Source organism: Echinops telfairi, unplaced genomic scaffold, assembly GCF_000313985.2.
Source record: "Echinops telfairi isolate 266 unplaced genomic scaffold, ASM31398v2 ScPeMD7_7469;HRSCAF=8507_1, whole genome shotgun sequence".
Lineage (NCBI taxonomy): Eukaryota > Metazoa > Chordata > Mammalia > Afrosoricida > Tenrecidae > Echinops > Echinops telfairi.
In genome coordinates this window covers 52081799-52088754 of record NW_022111373.1, presented here as the reverse complement: position 1 = coordinate 52088754, position 6956 = coordinate 52081799, and the positions used below count along the sequence as shown (strand labels likewise).

Here is a 6956-nt window from a genome sequence, read left to right as displayed (position 1 = left end):
TAGTGATTAATCACAAAAACAATATGTAATTATATATTGTGAAATATTTATTTCTAATTACAAGTAAATGAAATTTTGTCTTGAAGCAGAGTGTAGCATGGGGGAGTCTCCACTGGGTACCCGTATGTGGGCATAGCTGCATGTGGCCGGACCCCATTGGAAATATGTTTTCCAATGGTGTTGGGCGTCCCCTGTGAAAGGGTCATTCGACCACCAAAGGGGTCAAGACCCACAGGTTGAGAACTGTTACATTAGATTTTTATGGAAGATTTAGTTAAGCCCAATTCATACTGAAATAGTTAAAGAACTTTCTGTACTTCTAACTAAAATTAAAACTTGAAAGTTAATCCAGATGTCTTGGTGCCCATCCCTGGAGGCATTTGTAGATTAAGAAATTTGAAGCATCTCCTCATAATGGCCATTCTGTTCATGTTAATCCTAGGACGTCCACATTTCCTTAGACAGTCCAGAAGTGTGTCCCAAACGAGGAGGACCCAGAAGACTATTTAGAATTGACTTTTTCTAGAAGCCCAATTTGGAAGACCAGCCAACCACCTGGTCAACCAACACAAAGAGATCCATATTTTTACCCATTCAAAGGGGAAAATAGGGTGGCCCAACAGGATGCACAAATTAAAGAATAATATTGATATCACATGCATGTGAAATTTTGCTGAAGATCACTCGACAAAGGTTGCAGCAGCATATTGAAAGAGGACTGCAAGAAATTCAAGCTGATTCAGAAGAGGACATGGAACAAAGGATATCATGGCTGACATCTGATGGATACTGGCTGAAAGCAGAGAATATCAGAAAGATGTTTACTTGCACTTTGTTGACTAGACCAAGGCATCCGACTGGATAATAGTCCATTGTTGGATGGTAGTCAACAATGGGTAGTCTTGATAAGAATGAGAATTCCAGAGCACTTCATAGTGCTATGTGGAACTTGTACACGGATCAAGAAGCAGTTGTGCAAACATAACAAGGGACTACTCCACAGGTAAAAATCAGGAACGGTGTGTGTCAAGGTTGTATCCTCCCACCATACTTATGCAATCTGTATGCTAAGCAAATCCTCAGAGAAGCTGGGTTTTATGAAGAAGATTGTGGCACAAGAGCTGAAAGGAGGCTTATAACAACCTGTGATGTGCAGATGACACAGCCTTGCATGCTGAGAGTGAGGAGGGCTTGAAGCCCTTGCTGATGAAGATCAAGGATTGCAGCCTTCACTATGGATTGTGACTCAATGTAAAGAAGACCAAAATCCTTTCCCCTGGACCCGTAGGTATAAGTGGAGAAATTAATGAAGTTGTTAAAGATGTTATCTCGCTTGGATCCATAATCAATGCCCATAAAAGCAGTAGTAGAGATTCAATAATGCATTGAATTGGATAAATCTGCTGCATGAGACCTCTTTAAAGTGTTTCAAAGCAAGGCTGTTACTTTGAGGACTAAGGTGTGGCTGATCCAAGCCATGGTATATTCAATCACCTCATATGCAGTGGTGGGATTCAGCCAGTTTGCACTGGTTTGGCAGAATCAATATCTAATTTTCGGTTGAGTTTGGCAACCGGTTGGGTTTTTTTTTGTTTCAACCCCAAATGTTATTTATTTAATATAATCATCACAAGGGTGCAAATGGAAACCTAATATAAAAAACAAACAAAACAAATGACACCACAGCTTAAGATAAGAGTTCTACACAGAAATCAAGGGGGGAGGGGTGGGAGGACAGACATCTAGGAAGAGAAGACAACACAGCACAAGGGCAGGGAGGGTCAGGGCTCTTGGCTGGCGACTTGCTTTGAGTAGGTTTCCTGCAGGTATTGCTTAAAGGCTGTGGGGTTTTCCAGAGTTTGGCAGCATGTGTGTTCAAAGGGCTGTCAATGTTGGACTCTCCCAGCAGGCTCTGGATGGAGAGGAGAATCGTCCTGACATCATACAGGGCAGGCCACTTGTCCTTCAGGATGTCCAGGCAGATGCTACCCTGAGTGTCCACGTTGGGGTGGTAGCAGGGGGTGAGGAATTTCACTGTGGGTGCATTGTAAGGGTAGCCACTGGGGAACTCCAGGGAGAGTTTATACCTCAGGTCTTCATAGACTGTACCAGCTGCTCCGTGGATGGTCCCTATCCACTTGAAAAGGTTGTCTGATTCCGGGAAGGCAGAGATTCCTTTGTTGCCAGACATCATGAGGGTCATCAGCTCCTGTTGTAACCTCTTGCCCACGGAACCCCGGGCTGTGCCCCCACTGGGCTCGGCTCCTTTTCGGGCGGCTACCACACTGGCTGCGGCTGGGTTGCGGTTTGGGGAGGCCATTCGCATGGTGTTGGCAGACAGGGTCTCGGAAGACTGGCCCGGTTGTTAAAAAAAACCTTGTAATCAGATTGGGAAATGGCAACCATAAGATGAGACAGAAGAGGTTGTTACAGTAATTGCCATTGATAAATCACTCCATAGTAGAAAAAATTAGATGGAACTCTGTGATAGAAGCAAAGAATATTTCAAATGAGGACACCAATCAGAAAAATATGGAAATATCTGAAAAAAATAGTGTTTTTGTCAGGTATTAATATGTTTCATTCATGTTTTAAATCTCTCATATAATTACTTTCTCTTATTTAAGTATCAACTGTATGAAAAAATAAATATCTTTAAGTGTGTGTGTGTATATATATATATACTTAAAATGGGGTTTAGGGCATCCAAGCAGTTGTTTACTTATTTGAGTGCCACCACTGCTCATATCCATGTGGAAGTTGGACATTGAACAAGGGAGGCTGGAGAAGAATCCATGCATTTGAATTATGGTGCTGGTGAAGAACTCGGAAAGCACCGTGTGTTGCCCAAGAATCAACACATCTGTCTTGGAAGAAGGACAGCCAGAATCCCCTCAGAGGGAGGATGGGAGGCTTCATCTCACCTACTGTGGGCGTGTTGTCAGGAGACAGCAGCTCCGGGAGAAGGACATCGTGCTTGGTAAAGGGGAGGGGAAGCCAAAAAGAGGAAGACCCTCGACAAGATGGACTGCCAGAGGGTTGCCATGATGGACTCAACCCTCACAAGTGTGAGGACGGTGCAGGACCCGGCAGTGGATCGGTCTGTTGACTTAAGGTCAGAATCAACTTGATGGCCCCTAACAGCAGCCCCCAGCAGCCCTGATGCCACTGTGGGAGAAGCAGGGGGCTACTAACAAGATTCAAACCCCTTAGCTGCTCGGTGGGACTAAAGCGAGGGTTACCAACTCTGCAAAGATTTGCAAACTCAGAAACGATTTACAGGCTCACAAACCCTAGGGCATAGTTCTACTCGACTCTGTAAGGCCACGAGGAGTCAGGGTCAGCAGCATGGCAGAGTTTTGTATTTAGTGGACACACCACCATTTACATCACCAACCAAAGGTGGATGGCCAGGTTGACTCTGAACTTGTCCTCTTCTTATCATTGAAATAGGAAATGGTAATGGAGAAACCAGATCCACATACTCGAAATTGGGAAGGAATCAACTTGGCCTCATAAAGTCAAGAAATAATGCTCCCTGACACCTCTCACCCCACCAACCTCCATACATTCCCCTTGGAGTTTAATTTTCACTCAGCGACTGCACACAGGCCTGGATTATAAGACTCAATGCACACACTGTTATTAGTATAGATAATGATGTGCATGTCACCTCCAGCTATGCGCAACGTGGTTGTAGTATTAAATTAAAAAAATATTGGCACGGGGGATGGGGAGGGGACCAGCCCCCACCCGCTGCTACTCCTACGAGTTCAGTAATACTACTTCTGGGTTCAGTAATGCACAATTGTACGGTTGAGATATATAAGTATTATATTAGAGTCATCGAGAGCATGAGAGATAATACAATAATACAGTCAGGCATGATACATGGCAACATTGCTCACCTCAGCCCAGCTTGGTGGTCCATGTGGAGAGAGGGGGAAGGGAAGGAGGGAAAGGGAACAAGGGAGAGGGGAGGGACCAGGGAGTGAGCAGCAAGGAGCTCAGAGTCAGAGAGAGAAGTTCCCACCTATATTACTGACCCATGCCTATATACCTTTTGGGGGCATGCCAGCCCACTAATTACAGGTAGAGACCTACATCACAGGAAGGGGCTGCACTATAGGTTACACAGCAATAAGAGGGTGGTCTAGGGGGTGGTCTCTGGGTCTCCATAGGAACCATTATCAGTAGGGTGTAAACCCCTCCTACAGGAGCCTGTCCATTGTCTCCAGAGGCAGGGAGCAGGCCCACCCCTGTGGAGGGATGAGACAGCAGTCCGGCAACTGATTGCCTTCAGGGGGGGAATGCCTGAGCATCTGACCTCCCCCCACACATGGTGACCCTGCTTTTAATTAGAATTTGACACAATGGATGGGTGGGTGGATTGTGAAAAGAGTTGTATGAGTCCCCAATAAAATGATTTAAAAAGAAGAATAAAGGAAATGTTTTGCAATACAAAAAAAATCAGAACTTTAAAGACTAAATAAAAAGAATTCAATATATTTAGAAAAGAGCTAATCTCATAGCTACATACAGCTACAATAAGTAGACATGAACTATTACATAACTTGAAGCAGAAGCTGTGTAGAAAACAGCCAAATAACCAAGTAAATCAGCTAATGATTTATTTCAGTGTAAATAATACACTGAAAGTGTCATCTCAAACTCATTGCCATCGAGTTGATTCAAACCCACAGTGACCCTACAGGATGGGTAGCACTGCCCCTGTGGGTTTGACTGTAACTCTTTATAGGATAGAGAACCTCATCTTTCTCCTGAGGAGCCGCTGGTGGTTTCAAACTGCTGACCTCGTAGTTAGCAGTCCAAGTCCAATGCTCAACTACTACACCACTAGGGATCCTTTAAAAGCATTATTGTCTAGCTCAATTGTGAAAGAGGAGATAGCTTTACAACCTTTTTTTTACCCCCCGAAAGCCATTTCCTAAGAAATAGAACATATAAAATTTGAGTTTTCCTTCTATTCCTAAAATGTTTTTACTCGATCAAAGAGCAAAGGTCATAATAATGTGAATGGCTACTAACTTGAACTGCTGGTTTGCAGAATCAGAATGCAGTGAAAGGAACAGAGTCCTTAGAATCTAAAGAGCTAGACTCAAAATTCAACTCTGCTGCTCGGTAGGTGTGTGAATTTAGACAGCTTGTTGAATCGTTTTAGGTCTTGGTGTTCTCATGAATAAAATGAAGTTCATATGACCTAGTTCATAGGGTTGCTGTGTATATAATATTTGATTGGGAGTGGTAGGTATCATGTCTGTTTTTCTCTTGAGATTCACCGTAGAACTCAATGGATAATAGTTTATAACTCTGGGCTATCAAAGATGAAATCTCATGGAGTAAATACTGCACGGAGAAGAATCATCATGGGAGATTAATATAACAGTAGTGGGATACAGCAACATAGAAGTGGGGCCTTGAAGGAGGTGGAGCAGACATGGTTGATTTGCTCCCTAAATGAATTTCTCCCTTCCTGTGTTAGTGTGGGTAGACTAGAGAAACAAATCCATGGACACACATATAAGAAAGAGATTTATATACAAGAGCAACTGAACATTGAGAAAACATCCCAGCCCAGTCCAGATCAAGTCCATAAGTCCGATATTAGCCTATATTTCCAATATCAATCTATAATGTCCTCTTCAGACTCATGAAACACATGCAATGACACCAAATGTAGAAGATCACAGGCCAGTGGGTAGAAAATCTTTTGGATCCAGTGTCACTAGAAACATCTCAGTGCTGGCAGGGGTCTCTCGGTGGCCTCTCTGGCTTCCGAAGTCTGGCTGCATCCATGTGGCTTGTCTTCTGCAGTGTCTCCAACAGAGTGGCAGAGAGAGAGAGGTGTCTTCTACCTCCAAGGAGGAAGTACCTGATTTCCCAGAATTTTCAGGAGAAGGCCATGCCCACAGAAGTCTCATTGGCTAACTCCAGATTGACAGCCTAGACTCCACCCCTACACTCTGATTCCTTAAATTGACACCAGATTAGGTGACTGCCATACTTTCTAACCATTTTCAGATTCTCATTAGAATTTGTCAGTGTTATGTGTTGGCCTGTGATCGCTTGGTGGGCAGTTCAAAACCATCAGCAGCTCCGAGGGAGAAAGACTGGGTTACTACACCAATAAACAGTTACAGGCTAGGAAACCCACAGGGGGTCCCTATGAGTCGGCATTGATGGGATGGCAGTGAGTGAGCTGCCTTTCTGAACAGTCCCGCGCTTTGAAGGAAGCAGGACCCTTCTCAAACTCCGAGACTAGGTTTTGATTATTTAGCTCAATCACATCAACATAATTCCACGTCCCTCATCAGCATGTCTCTTGGTCAGGAATGGGCCTCTCAGTGAGGCCAATGAGATAAGAGGGGAGGTTTGTTAGGGTCTTTCAAAAGGAAGCTCTTAATTCTTCTGGGAAGAGACAAGGGAGCCAGCATAGTCTGTCTTCTCTCTCCCAGTGAAGTCAAACGAGGGAGCGTGGAACCCTGAGAAGCGGCAGCCCGTCTGTGACCAGGAGGAGGCCAACCAGAGGATGAAGTCCACATGGTGGATATGTGTGGCAAAGTGGAGACATAGAAAGAACTTAAGCTGTTGGTGAGCTGCCTTTAAAAAAAATCGCTGAAGCCTGACCCTGTGAAGTAAATCAGTGTGTTTTCTTTTGGCTTAAAGCAGTTGACGTGAATGTTCTGTTATTTGCAGCAGCAAGCAGCCTCTAGCTGAAGTAAACGCTTGGCAAGAGCGAGCGTCCCGTTTTAGCCTGCTGCATAATAGTTTATGCTCTTTATTCAAGGAACAGGGACACTCTTTTTAAAACCATGTTACTGGGGGGCATACAACTCTTATCACAAATCCATACACACATCGATTGTGTCAAGCACATTTGTACATTCGTTGCCCTCATCATTCTCAAAACATTTGCTCTCCACTTAAGCCCTTGG

At 44.1% G+C, this 6956-nt stretch overlaps 1 pseudogene; it reads right to left on the bottom strand.

Moving 5' to 3' along the window:
- Positions 1-1781: 1781 nt before the first annotated feature.
- On the bottom strand, positions 1782-2320 carry LOC101653024 (annotated as a pseudogene).
- Between the last annotated feature and the right edge of the window lie 4636 nt (positions 2321-6956).